This window comes from Halichoerus grypus, chromosome 10, assembly GCF_964656455.1.
Source record: "Halichoerus grypus chromosome 10, mHalGry1.hap1.1, whole genome shotgun sequence".
NCBI lineage: Eukaryota > Metazoa > Chordata > Mammalia > Carnivora > Phocidae > Halichoerus > Halichoerus grypus.
Genome location: NC_135721.1, coordinates 37957718 through 37971312, shown reverse-complemented (window position 1 = coordinate 37971312; position 13595 = coordinate 37957718). Strand labels below are relative to the sequence as shown.

At 37.8% G+C, this 13595-nt stretch overlaps 1 long non-coding RNA gene across 1 annotated transcript; it reads right to left on the bottom strand.

The window, feature by feature from the left end:
• Positions 1 to 5116: 5116 nt before the first annotated feature.
• LOC118525432 (uncharacterized) lies at positions 5117 to 13444 on the bottom strand. Its single transcript, XR_013442172.1, has 3 exons — positions 13388 to 13444; positions 10344 to 12103; positions 5117 to 7038 (listed from the first exon to the last, which is right to left on the bottom strand). It is a non-coding gene; the product is annotated as an uncharacterized LOC118525432 (long non-coding RNA).
• Between the last annotated feature and the right edge of the window lie 151 nt (positions 13445 to 13595).

Sequence of the window (13595 nt, the reverse complement as noted above, 5' to 3'; positions counted from 1 at the left end):
AAGATACAGAAGAGTTCCATCATGAAGATCCCTCATGTTACTCTTTTGCAGCCACAGCCAGGCTGTTCCTCCTACTATCCCCAATCCCTGGCAACCTTCAATCTGTTCTCCGTCTCTATAATTTCATTATTCAAGAATGTGATTTAAAAGGAAAGTTTTGAGACTGGCTTTTTTCTTCCACTCAGTGTAATTCCCCTAAGATTCATTCAGGGCACTGTGTATTAATAGTTCATTCCTTTTTATTGCTGAGTAGTACTGTCTGGTATGATTGTGCCACAGTTTTTTTTAACCAGTCACCTGTTGAAAGACATTGGTGTTGTTTCCTGTTTGGGGCTATTACAAATAAAATGTCTGTGAGCATTTGTGTACAGGTTTTTGTGTGAACACAAGTTCTCATTTCTCTGGGATAAATGCCCAAAAGTGCAATTTCTGGGTTATATGGCAAGTGCACATGTAGTTTTGTATGAGATTGCCAAACTCTGCTCCAAAATGGCTATTATCTTTTTACATCCCCACCAGCAATGTATGAGTGATCCAGTTTCTCTGCATCCCTACCTGCATTTGGTGTATCACTATATTTTATTGTAGCCATCCTGAGAGGTGTGTAGTGATACCTCATTGTTGTTTAAATTCTTATTTTGCTAATTGCTAATGTTTGTTGGGCAGCTTTTTATGTGCTTATTTGCCATCTGTATACTATCTTCAGTGATAAGTATGTTCACATCCTTTGCTTTTTTCTGATTGGATTGTTTGGTTTTTTACTGTTGCGTTTTTTTTTTTTTTTAAGATTTTATTTCCTTATTTGACAGATAGAGACATAGTGAGAGAGGGAACACAAGCAGGGGGAGTGAGAGAGGGAGAAGCAGGCTTCCCGCGGAGCAGGGAACCCGATGTGGGGCTTGATCCCAGGACCCTGGGACCATGACCTGAGCCAAAGGCAGATGCTTAATGACTGAGCCACCCAGGTGCCCCTATTGTTGAGTTTTGAGAGTTCTTTATATAGTCTAGATACAAGTCCTTAGGCAAACTTACAGTTTGCAAATTTCTCTGTCTATAGTTTGTCTTTTTCATTCTCTTCACAGGCTCTTTCACAGAGCAAAAGTTCTCCATTTTGATGAGGTTCAACTTAGTAATTTTTCATTTTATGGATTGTGCTTTTGGTGTCAAATCTAAAAATTCTTTGCTTAGCGCTAAGTCCCAATGATTTTTGGCTATTTTTTATTGTATTATTTTAAAGGTTTTTTTTTTTTTTAAGATTTTATTTATTTATTTGTCAGAGAGAGAGAATGAGTACAAGAGGGGGAGTGGCAGGGAGAGGGAGAAGCAGGCTCCCGCTGAGCAGAGAGCCCGATGTGGGACTCCCCAGGACCCTGGGATCATGACCTGAGCTGAACGCAGATGCTTAACTGACTGAGCCAACCAGCGCCCCAATTTTCGCTTATTTTTTAAAGTTTTACATTTTACTTTACCTGTTTGACATCTAAATCAGTAATCTACTTTGAGGTAATTTTTATAAAAAGTGTGAGACTTATGTAAAGGTTCTTTTTTTTTTTTTTTTGCCCATGAATGCCCAATCATTTTATGACCCTAGTTCCTGAAAACGCTATCCTTCCTCTATTGATTTCTTTTGCACCTTTGTTAATATCACTTGGGCATATTTGTGTCAGCCTATTTCTGGGTTCTCTATTATATTCCATTGATCTATGTGTATATCCCTGGGCCAATACCATACAGTCTTGACCACTGTCATTATATATTGAGATTTTAACTGGATAGAGTGATTCCTCCTATTTTATTCTTCTTTTTCAAAGTTGTTTTAGTTATTAGAGTTCCTGCACCTTTACATATAAATTTTATAGTAAAATTGCCTATGTTACAAAAGACCTTGCTGAGATTTTGATCAGAAATGCATTAAATCTATAGCAATCATTTTGGGGACAATTGACATCTTTACTATACTGAGTCTTCCAATTCATGAACAGAGTATATTTATTCATCCATTTCGGTTATCTTTCTTTCATCAGTATTTTGTGATTTTCAGAATACAGATCCTGTATATGTTTCATAAGATTTATACCTATGCATTTTTCTTTGGAGCAATTATAAATGACATTATGTTTTTATTTTATTTTGTTTTTAAAGCTTTTTTATTTATTTATTTGACAGAGAGAGACACAGCGAGAGCAGGAACACAAGCAGGGGGAGTGGGAGAGGGAGAAGCAGGCTTCCTGCTGAGCAGGTAGCCCGATGTGGGGCTCGATCCCAGGACCCCTGGGACCATGACCTGAGCTTAACGACTGAGCCACCTAGGCACCCCAGACATTGTGTTTTTAATTTCAGTTTCCTCAACTAATGTTTTAGCATAAAAAACACAATTGGTTTTTGGGTGTTATTCTTGCATCTTGTGATCTTGCTGAACTCATTTATTAAGTTCTGGGATTGTGTGTGTGTGTGCATGTGTGTGTATATGTATGTATAGATTCCTTGGAATTTTCTACATAGACACTAATATCATTGGCAAATAGCAACAGTATTATTTCCTCCTTTCCAATCTGTAGGCCATGCTTTTTATTTCTTTTTCTTGCTTTACTGAACTGGTTAAAACTTCCTGCCACTTCACTAGGTGGTGAGAGTAGACATTCTAGGACATTGTAGGGAAGAACATTTAGGCTGGCACCAGTAGTTATGACGTTAACTGCAGGTTTTTGTAGATATTCTTTAACAAGTGGAGGAGTTCCTAGCTTACGGAGGCTTTTAATCATGAATGTTGGATGTTATCAAATGCCTTTTCTGCAACAATTGATATGATCATATGATTTTTCTTTAGCCTGTTGATATGGTCGATTACATTAGCTGACTTTTGAACATTGAACCAGCCTTGTATTCCTGAGAAAACCTCTCTACACTATGATATATAAATCTTTTTATATATTGCTGTAATCAATTTATGATTCTTTATTTTTGCAACTAAGTTCATGAGAGATATTGGCCCATAGTTTTCTTTTGGCTTACTGTCATTATCTGGTTTTGGTGTCAGGGTAAGACTAGCTTCAGAGAATGAATTGGAAAGTATTCTCTCATATTTTAAAATGGAAGAGATTGTATAGAGTTGGTGTTAATTACTCTTGAAAGGTTTGGCAGAATCCTCCAGTGAAACTATGTGAGTCTAGAGATTTCTTTTTTGAGAGTTTCAAAATTATGAATTCAATTTCCTTAATAGCCTTAGGACGTTTCAAATAATCTATTTCATTGAGCAAGTTGTAGTAGTTGGGTGTTTTTTGAGAAACTAGTTCATTTCATCTAAGTTGTTGAATTTATATGTATAGAATTGTAGTAGTATTTCCTTATTATCTTTCTGATGTCTGCAGGGTCTGTAGTGATATTCCCTGTTTCATTTCTGGTATTTCTAAATAGTGGTTTCTTTTATTCTTTGTCAATCTTGCTAGAGGTTAATTTTCTTTTATAGATTTTCTCTATTGTTTTCCTATTTTCAATTTTATTGCTGTCTGCTTTTATATTTATTATTTCTTTACTCTGCTTGCTTTAAGTCTGTTTTGCACTTATTTTCTGAGTCCCTTGAGGTGAGACTTTCTCTTTGACTCATACATTATTTAGAAATGTAAAATGTGTTATTTAATTCCAACTGTTTGGAGATTTTCCTATTATCTTTCTGTTATTTATTTCTAGTTTGATTCCATTATGCTTGGACAACATACTTAGTATGATTTTGTTTCTTTTGAGTGAGAATTGTTTTATGGCTCAGGAAATGATCTATCTTGGTATATGTCCATGAGCACTTGATAAACGTGTATTTTGCTGTTATTGGGTGAAGTATTCTATAAATGTTGACCAGATCCTGCTGGTTGTTGGCATTGAGCTCTTTTATAGCCTTGCTGATTTTCTGGCTAATTGTTCCATCAGTTTTTGAGAGAGGGGTGTTGAAGTCTCCAACTATTATTGTGAATTTGTCTATTTCTTCTAGTTCTTTCAGTTTTTGTTTCACATTTTGTTCGCAGCTCTGTTATCTGGTGCATACCTATTTTGAATTGCCATGCCCTCTTGGTGGATTGACCCTTTTATCACAATGTGGCCATCTCTATCTTTGATAATTTTCTTTGCTCTTAAGTCTTCTATATGCAATATTAATATAATATCAGCCACTCATGTTTTCCTTTAATTAATGTTTGCATGGTATTTCTTTTTAAATCCCTTTCATTGCCTATATCATTATATTTGAAATGAACTTACTGTAGACATCATATAATTAGGTCATGTTTTTAAATCCATTCTGCCAATTTTATCTTTTAATTGGTGTACTTAGGCTGTTAACATTTAATGTAATTATTGATATGTTACAACTTAAGTGTGCCATTTTATTTTCTGTGTGTACTTTGTTTTCCATCTGTAGTTTCTTTTTTCCTGCCATCCTGTTACTTGAACATTTTTGAAAATTCTATTTTGAAAATTCTATTTTATCTATAGTGTTTCCCCCCAACTTTATTGAGATTTAGTTGACATATAACACTGTGTAAATTTAAGGTGTATGATGTGTTGATTTGATATACTTACATATTGCAAAATCGATTACCATTTCTATAATGTTTTTTTAATTTACCTATTTTTTCCATTTTGGTAAAATAAGCATAACATAAAATTTACCATTTTAAAACATTTCTAAGTGTATAATTCAGGAGCATTAAGTATGTTCACAATGTTGTGCAAACATCACCATTATCCATTTCTAGAATCTTTCATCTCAAACAGAAGTGCTGTACCACTTGAAACAATAACTCCCCACATCCCCCTTATCTGTAGTACTTTTTAATTTTACCTATTGTATAGTTTTTTTAGTGGTTGCTCTAGGTATTACACTATGTATACATATCACAGTCTACTGGTATCATTATTTTACCAGTTCAAGTTAAGTATAGAAACCTTAACTCCCTTTATGTCTTTGCCCTCCCTGTTTATAGTATAATTGTCTTAAATATTTACATACATTTAGAATATAAATAATGTTACAATTTTTGCTTCAACTATCATTTTAGAAATTTATAAAACTCAAGAAGAAAAAGAGTCTGTTGTATATACCAATATTTTTGTTTATTGTGTTTTTTCTTTCTTCCTGATGTTCCAAGTTTCCCTTTTTTTTTTTTTTTTAATCATTTTCTGTTTAGAAAATATGCTTGGGGCACCTGTGTGGCTCAGTTGGTTAAGTGTCCAACTCTTGATCTCAGTTCAAGTCTTGACTCAGGGGTTTATGAGTTCAAGCCCCATGGAGCCCATTTAAAAAAAGCTGGGTGTGGAGTCCACTTAAAAAGTTCTTTTTGCTGTGACAAATTCTCTTAGTTTTCCTTCATCTGAGAATTTCTTGATTTCCCTTTTCTCATTGAAGAATATTTCACTGGACATAGGATTCTTGGTTGACAATCCTTTTAATACTTGAAGAATATTGTGCCACTTCCTTCTGGCCTCCACAAGACATTAGGTGATTCATATTGGTGTTCCAAGTAATGTCATTTCTCATTGGCTGCTTCCAAAATATTTTCTTTGTGGTTAGTTTTCAGAAATTTAATTGTTGTATGTTTTGGAGTGGATTCCTTTGGGCTTGTCTTTTTTGCAATTTAACTTCTTGAATTTGCAGGTGTATGTCTTTTGCCAAGTTAGGGAAGTTTTCAGCTATTATTTCTTTGAATATTTCTTCAGTTTTCTCATTCTCCTCCAGTGATATGATTGTTACCTCCTACAATGGTATGATTGTTACCTTTTTTTTTTTAATATCCCATAGTCTCTGAGATTCCATTCATTTTATTCCAGACAATTTTATCCAGTTGTTCAACTTGAGTAAGTTCCATTGGTCTGTTCCTCAAGTTCACTGATTCTATCATCTGTTATCTTCACTCTGTTATTGAGCCCTTATGGTAAGTTTTTTATTTTACTTATGTATTTTTCAGTTCTATAATTTCCATTTAGCTTTTTTGGTAATTTCTATTTCTTTGCTGAACTATTTATTTTCACTTTGTTTCAAGAGTATTTGTAAATGATTGATGAAGTATTTTTATGATAGCTGCTTTAACATAATTATCAGACAATTCCAACATTTGATTCATCTCATTATTGGCATCTGTTGATTGTCTTTTCTCATTCATGTTGTGATTTTCTTGGTTCTTGGATGAGTAATTATTTTTTGTATCTTGGATATTTTAGATATTAGATTATGAAGCTCTGGATCCTATTTAATCAATCAATCAATTGATCGATCATTTATTTATTTTTAAAGTAGGAAGTCTCCTGTTGAGACATGGGCTGCTGGGTGTGTATGTTTAACTTCTCTCTGAGCCCTGCCAACACCACCTTAGCAAAAGTGGAGCACTGATTCACACTGCCTTGTTGCAATTGGGTGGGGTGGAAATTCAGCTCCCCCCTTACTCCACCAACAACTTCACAGTGAAAGTGGGGCACCAACTCCCTCTGTCTTGTTGCATCTGAGTGGGGATATAAACTCAGCTCTCCTCTCAATCTGCTGATACCACCTGCTGGGGAGAACTGGAGCACCACCTGCTTTCGCCAGGCAGAAGATGGAAGGTCAGCTCCCTACTCCAGCCCTGCCAAAACCATCCTGCAGGGGAATTGGAATGCTACCTCTCATGTCCATGGATTAGGGAAGGTTGAATGGGAAATTAACTCCTTGCTCAGCTCTACTGAAACTACGCTGTGATTAGAGGGTGCAGTTTTCTGTATTTGGCTGGAGTAGGACAGAATTGTCAATAAGCTTTCCATTGTTAGGCCATTCTTTTTTCCATCCTTTGGGTAGGGAAAACGGACTTTTCTTGGAGTTTTTATTGTCTGTGCCTGTTCATAGTGCTGGGTTGGAGGATTTTGCATTGCCCTGAGATATGAGAGGAAATAAGGAAACCTGGAAACTTATCATCGTGTCATTCAAGTCTCCAGATTCCTATGTAGCCGAACTTCTTTCTACCTTCCAAAATATTACTATGCTTGTTTTCTGTAGTATGTCTAGGGCTTTTTAGGGACAACCTAAAGGAATGGGATTACTTCATGTTAGCTGAACTGGAAGTCACCTTAAAAGGCCATTTTTTTAAACATTACCTTAGTTTACTACCTGGAATCTCCCCAGGTTGTCAGAAGTCATGAATCTTGTATTTTAGCAATTTACAACCTAGACTCTGCACTGAACAGATGCACAGAAAGATCCATAAACAGATGAATCAAATGCATACATAATAAGAGGAAATAACAGCACCCTAAGCTTTTATAGGGCTTAATGGTTTACAGAGCACTTTACATATATAATGTATATTCACAATGCTCTTATATATTTACAATTAAATATATACATTTACTATATAAAGTATATTCATGTTACTTTATAAATATATATGTACATATTACTCTCAACAATGTTGCAAGGTAGGTGGAGCAGATATTGTTATTTGAAAAAAATAAAGGCTGTTTGGTTAAGGTTCTTGCCTGAGGTTGAAAAGCTGGTAAGGAGAAGTGTTACAATTTTTGTGAATCTTAGCCCTGAGCTCCTGATACCAAACCACACTACCTAGGGTAAATAACCCTCCGTTGTAGTAGAAATCCTCTGCTTAACAAATAATCACAAAGCATAATTTTGCCTTTTTGAGGTATAGTGGCTTGTTGGTTATAGAGTCAGATTCAAATTCAAATTCTAGCTCCACCTGTCTTATTTGCGTAATCTTGGAGAAATTACTTAACCCCTGCATACCTCAGTTTCTTCATCTGTAAAATGGGGACAACTATAGTAATATTTACTTCAAAAGGTTGCTTTGGATAATCACACATTTAAAGCAAAGTGCCTGGCATATTGTAAGCACTCAATACATGGTAGGTAGCTATTATTATAATTACGGATAAATAAAGCAAAAAAAAAAAAAAAAAAAAAAAACCAAAACAAAACACCACCACATTTCCACGAGGAAATAATGATTCAGACGTAAAGCTTTCAAAAGCAGAGAGGGTGCATCTGTTCATTCCTGTATGGTTGTGTCATACCTCACGTATTGCTTAATAAACATTGGCATCTCTATAATTTTAAAACTGGAAGGACCTAAAAGGTCATCTATTTCAAGCTTCTCATTTTATAGATAAAGAAACTTAGGTTGGGAGGGGTTGAATGAATTACTTCGGTGTTAGTACACTTCTTGCTACACCTAGTAAAGCACACAAAAGAGTGAGCAGGACATAAAGTATAGAAAGATACCCCAGAATCCAGAAAGGAAAAGATTTGGGTCAATAAAACCTGGGGAGGTGGGGGACAGGTCCAAAAGGTATAAATACTTCCCTACAGGTTGGGTACCATATAGGTACCATACCATACAACAAGATTTTTGTTTGTTTGAAAATGATGAAAACTGACTTTTTTTAAGTGATGAGAAGGAATATATTTTGTAATTGAGTATGTCATTACACATTTTGTCAATTTACTCTTACTTTTATATTAGCTGTGAGCTAGAACAGTCAGTAAATTAATAAGCTCCTTTCTACAAGGTCTTTTTTAATAGTCTTTCTTACCCTTATCAAAAGTGTATTTTGCATAAAAGTACATTTTTAAAGCAGTTTTTAAAAACAGATTCTCAAATCTGAAAGATGAAATTTTGACTTTTCCTATCTTGCCTCTGTGTAATTTCAGATTTCTAAGAATAAATGAAAGTGAAAAGTATAAATATGACATATGTTGAATAAGGGTGAGTGCTAAGTTCTAGTAATGTGCAACAGCTATTAAGCATTTCAAAAGATGTCAAAAGCAGTTCTAGGGGTGCCTGGCTGGCTCAGTCAGAAGAGCGTGTGACTCTTGGGCACCTGGGTGGCTCAGTTGGTTAAGCGACTGCCTTTGGCTCAGGTCACGATCCCGGAGTCCTGGTATTGAGTCCCACATCGGGCTCCCGGCTCAGCGGGGAGCCTGCTTCTCCCTCTGGCCCTCTCCCCTCTCATGCTGTTTCTCTCTCTCTCAAATAAATAAATAAATAAATAAAATCTTAAAAAAAAAAAAAAGAAGAGCGTGTGACTCTTGATCTTGGGGTTGGAGTTCGAGCCCCACACTTGGGTGTAGAGATTACTTAAAAAAAAAAAAAAAAGCAGTTCTAAAGACTTTTTTGTTGTTGTTAGAGAAAAGTTGTTAAGTGGACAACAAAAGCAGTTTACAAAATGTATATAAAAAGAGCTATCTTTTATGAAAATGCACATATGGGTATATGTGTATACATAGGAAAAACTCTGGAAATTCACCCCAAATGTTAAAACTCATTTTTTTTCTGCTTCTGGGATTTCATGAAATTATTATTTATGTACTGTTTTTTTCTAATTTCCTTATGATGAATATGTATTTTAGTCAGAAGGCAAAGGGTTTCCTCTTTCCTTTGGATTAATATTAGTTAAATGTTACAGAGAATCAAATTTAAAGTTAAGGGAAGGACCAGAGCAAAGCCCAGAATGATTGCAAATTGAGAGGTTCTCCAGACTGAACAGAATATGGGGACAGGAGTCCATTTGATACTGGAGTAGGGTTTTGTTTGTGTTTGTGTTTGTGTGTGAATTTTTTGTTGTATGATGAAAATGCAACCACAGAAAAATAATTTGCAGTTGTTCTGAAACTGATTTTTTTCCCTCTTGCTTCTAGAGACCCTCCTCTGAGAAACCAAGGTATGGGCTTAAAGCAATTATGCACTGGATAGGAAGGGCCAATACAAACTAAAGAGGGAACATAAAGATCTCTGTCCTTACAAGTACTGTTTTTCTTTCCTCGGTTAAATTCGAAACCTCTTCTCTCTCTCTCTCTCTTTTTTTTTTAAGATTTTAAGTAATCTCTAAACTCAACATGAGGCTCAAACTCACAACCCCGAGATCAAGAGTCCCACGTCCTAATGACTGAGCCAGCCAAGTGCCCTGAAGTCTCTTCTCCTCTTATTATGCTCTTTCCTTTAACAAATACCTAAAGCACTTTTTCTATTCTGATTAAATCATGTGAGAGAAAAAGAACAGTCAGCCCTGACCTAGGAGCTAACAATCTAATTGAGTAAGCAAATTGGAAAAGTTAACCAAGAAGAGAAGAGCACTAGGCACTTAGGAATTAAATGACTTAACTCAGAGAAGTCGTATAGCAGGTCAAGGAATGGCTGGTAACTGTACTGTGGTCATGGTCTAGATCAGCACTATTCAATATAACTTTCTACAGTGATGGATTAGCATAGTAGCCACTAGCCACATGTGGTTAATGAGTACTTGAAATGTGGTCTGTACAACTGAGGATTTTAATTTTTAATTTTAATTTAAAAAGCTACGTAGAGTTGGTGACTTACCATATTGGAGAATGCAGGCCAAGATCTAGAAGATATCAAGAAAGTAGGACTTGTCTTGTTACTTGAAGAAAGGGGAGGGTTTGAATGGCTTTGGACAAAGAAAGGCATTCCAGGAGAGGAAAAAGCACGGATGAACTGTGCTCACTTCACTCTGAAAATGTGAATGTGTCCGGTGTTTGGATGGGGGATTATGATGGGTTGCTACACTGGGCAGACCATGCAGCTGAGAATTATGATTTGAAGCTGTCAGTAATGGGAAGTAATTAGTTCTTCCTTTTTTCTTAATTGAGGTATAATTGATATATAACATTATATTAGTTTCAAGTGTACAACATGATTTGATATTTGTATGATTATTTCTGATCAGTAGATAATAATAGCTCTTACCATGTGTTAGGCATTATGTTGAGTGCTTTAGATAGATTATCTCATTTAACTATAATAACCTTTTGAGGGGAATGAAGATTCATTTGGTGGCACTGTAGGAGTAAGAGAAACAATTATAATCTTGGAAATATCTCAAGGTACTGATGATGAGGATGTAGAAGTTAAAAAGCCTCATGAGGACATTAGGAAGTCATACTCAATAGAACTTGATGTCTGACTTCATGTGGAGGATGAATGAAAAAGGGACAAGACAATCTGCATCCCTAGGGATACTGATGAGGACAAAATCCGGAGGAACACCAATGATTCTGGGGTGAATGAAGGCAGTTGAATTAGCAAAGGGATCTTGGGAAGGATGTAGAGGGGTGGCAATGGAAACAAGTTAGTAGAGTCGAGGAATTTGATAAAGGGTTTTTGAGAGTCCTATAGGTAAGTTAAAGATGAGGATGGAGGGGCATCTGGCTTTAACTGGTGGAGCATGTGACTCTTGATCTTAGGGTTGTGAGTTTGAGCCCCATGTTGGGTGTAGAGATTACTCAAAAATAAAATCTTAAAAAAGATAAGGATGGAGAAGTGGCAGCTGTAGCTGGGAGTTAAGGTAATGCTGACAAAAATAGAGAAGTCAAAGGGAGGATAGTCAATTTTGAAAGGAAATGTGAAGTTTTTTTGACATGTTGACTAGAGGTAGTCAGTCTCTGGATGATAATGTCTTACTGGTTGGAGAGAATGTGAAGCTAGAGCTTATGAGGCACATCAAGGCTGGAGAGGGGCAGATTGTAAAGTGCTATCTCAGGACAGCAGGTATTGAGGATAAAACCTGGGGCAAATGCCCACTCACATAGAGGGCTAAATGAGAAAGAAGAGCCAGCAAGGGAGAAGGGGTGACTGAACCATACTAGGACAATATCAAGGGAGAATTTTACAGGTGAAAGTGAGTCAGAATTTTCTCGTGTGGCAGTGAGGTCAAGGAAAAAAAAAAGACTGAGAAAAGAATGAGCTTATCAAGGAGATCAGGGAGGAAAAAGTGTAAAGAATTTGGTCAGTTTGGCCATGAAGGGACTGAGAGGAAAAGGGAAACAGCTTGAGAAGGGATAAATAAAGATCATCTCTCCCCCAATTCCCCAGGTAGGTCAGTCCCATTCAGTCTGAAAGCAGAAAGGAAGGACCTAGTACAAAGAGGGGAAGACGTCTGGAGGGAGGTGAGATGAAGCCAGCAAGCCAAGGGTTGGCAACTTAGAATGGAGAAAAGACTCTTGTTCCTTTAGGTACACAAAATGGATGGTATGGACAGAAATACTTTGAGAAGAGTGGCAGAAGATGCTGGAGTTGGATTTTTTTTTTAATCTTCTCAGTGAAAAAGCAATCAGGGCCATCTGTCAAGAAAGAGGAGAAAGGAAAATGGGTTAGGTGGGGAGGAGAAAGGAGATTTATAACAGCAACAGCGAGGGCAGCCCTTGAGAATCACCTGAATGAAAGGATTGGGGACTAGACCAACGTGATTCCATTTTAGGCTGCCATCTCAGATTTACTTATGGGAACAGACAACTAACAACCAGCATTTATCATACGGCTATTCCCTGCTTACTATGAGTGTTTACATATATTATCTCACTTAATTTCCCAAGAAGCCAATGAAATATTATTAATTGCAATTATTTCCAAATTACAAAAAGGGAAATTGAGACTCAAAAAGATTTCGCCTTAATCAAAAAAAAAATTGCCTACTATGTTTGCCAGGCACCGTTCTTGGGCAGAGAATTAGACAAAGGCTTGCCTTTATGGAGATTTACTGAAGAGGTGCAGGCTGAAAAGTAAACGAAAAATTAACCAGATCACTTCAGCTTTTAATAAATGGTGTGAAAATAAGAAAACTGGTGATACGGTTGATATTATGATAAATACGACACAACACTGGAGGAGTGCGGGAAGGTGGAAACTCTATTAGTGTGGTCAGGGGAGGGCCCTCTGAGGGGGCAAGTGAGCTGAGAAGTTTAGGATGAGAAAGGTGGACGGGTTTTCCAGGCCAACGAAAAAGCTAAGTGCAGACGCCGTGAGGCAATTACTAATGTGGCTTTTGGAGGAAAGCTAACATTAGCGCAACTGAAGCTTAGTGAGCAAGGGGATACGGGCCAAGGTTGGAGGCACCACGGCAGTCCGGGAAGAATTTACGCAGAAGAGGTAACTCAATTCGTATCAATGGAATAAGGCGCCCGAGAGCAGGGGCAGGCTGTGCCGCTCTCCCACGCGGGTTTCCATTGCGTGAAGCTGCCCGCACACGGCGCAGAGAGCAGCTACCTGTCGGGAGAGGTTCCCAGCCCCGGAGCCAAGGAGCTGAGGCCCGCGGGGGGTGGGGAGTGTGACCTCCCCGCGGCACCAGCGTCCCGGCAGCACCGACGGCCGCGCGGGACTCTTCCCCGCGCCGACCCCGCGCAGCTACCGAGCAGCCTTCTTCCCCCGCCCTCCGGCATCGCCCCCGCCTGGCTTCTTGTTAGCGACCTCCGCCCGCCGCACTACCGGCCCCGCCCCGCCCCGCCGGGCTTGGTTTTTCGTCCGGGGCGGCAAGTCCGTCTTCCAAAACTTCGGAACGACAGTAGCCCTAGGAGTAATGGGGAGATGACATAAATTATGACCAGGGCGAACTCCTGTAGAAAACAGACCTTTTAGTCTCTGCCTTGTTTTCCCTCATGGCTTTCCAGAAATAACTTGCTCCCCACGATGCACTCTAAGTCACCCCCTCCAACAGCGAGACTATTGGTTTGGCCCCTATACTCCGATTGGCTGAAGGTTTACGCCTCGGTCAGGGATTGGAGAACGTTGGATCCTTACGTATTCCCCGCGCCCATTGGTTCTTTTTCCCCTTTTCTG